The sequence below is a fragment of the Arachis duranensis genome, chromosome 9 (assembly GCF_000817695.3).
Source record: "Arachis duranensis cultivar V14167 chromosome 9, aradu.V14167.gnm2.J7QH, whole genome shotgun sequence".
Lineage (NCBI taxonomy): Eukaryota > Viridiplantae > Streptophyta > Magnoliopsida > Fabales > Fabaceae > Arachis > Arachis duranensis.
The window spans coordinates 63,904,767-63,905,614 of record NC_029780.3 but is presented as its reverse complement, the minus strand read 5'-3'; positions in this window follow the sequence as shown (position 1 = coordinate 63,905,614).

Genomic DNA, 848 nt, shown 5'->3' with positions numbered 1-848 from the left:
ATTGTAATGAGAATAAGGCAGGCTGTACCTCAATGTTCCCCAGTTTCTCCATTACAGAGAGTGGCATAAGGTTTATGCCTGACCCTAGATCACACAGAGCCTTGTTAAAGGTTATGGTGCCTATGGTACAGGGTATTAAGAATTTCCCAGGATCTTGTTTCTTTTGAGGTAGAGTTTGCTGAACCCATGTATCAAGTTCACTAATGAGAAAGGGAGGTTCACCTTCCCAAGTTTCGTTACCAAATAACTTGGTATTCAGCTTCATGATGGCTCCTAGATATTGAGCAACTTGCTCTCTAGTTACATCTTCATCCTCTTCAGAGGAAGAATAATCTTCAGAGCTCATGAATGGCAGAAAGAGATTTAATGGAATCTCTATGGTCTCTATATGAGCCTCAGATTCTTTTAGGTCCTCAATAGGGAACTCCTTCTTGTTTGAGAGACGTCCCAGGAGGTTTTCCTCACTAGGATTTTCGTTCTTCTCCTCCCTTGTGCATTCGGCCATATTGATTACATCAATGGCCTTGCACTCTCCTTTTGGATTCTCTTCTGTATTGCTTGGGAGAATACTGGGAGGAGTTTCAATGACTTTCTTACTCAGCTGGCCCACTTGTGCCTCCAAATTTCTGATAGAGGACCTTGTTTCACTCATGAAACTTAAAGTGGCCTTAGACAGATCAGAGACTAAATTTGCTAAATTAGAGGGACTCTGCTCAGAATTCTCTGTCTGTTGCTGATAAGATGATGGAAAAGGCTTGTTATTGCTTAGCCTGTTTCTTCCACCATTATTAAAGCCTTGTTGAGGCTTTTGTTGATCCTTCCATGAGAAATTTGGATGATTTCTCCAT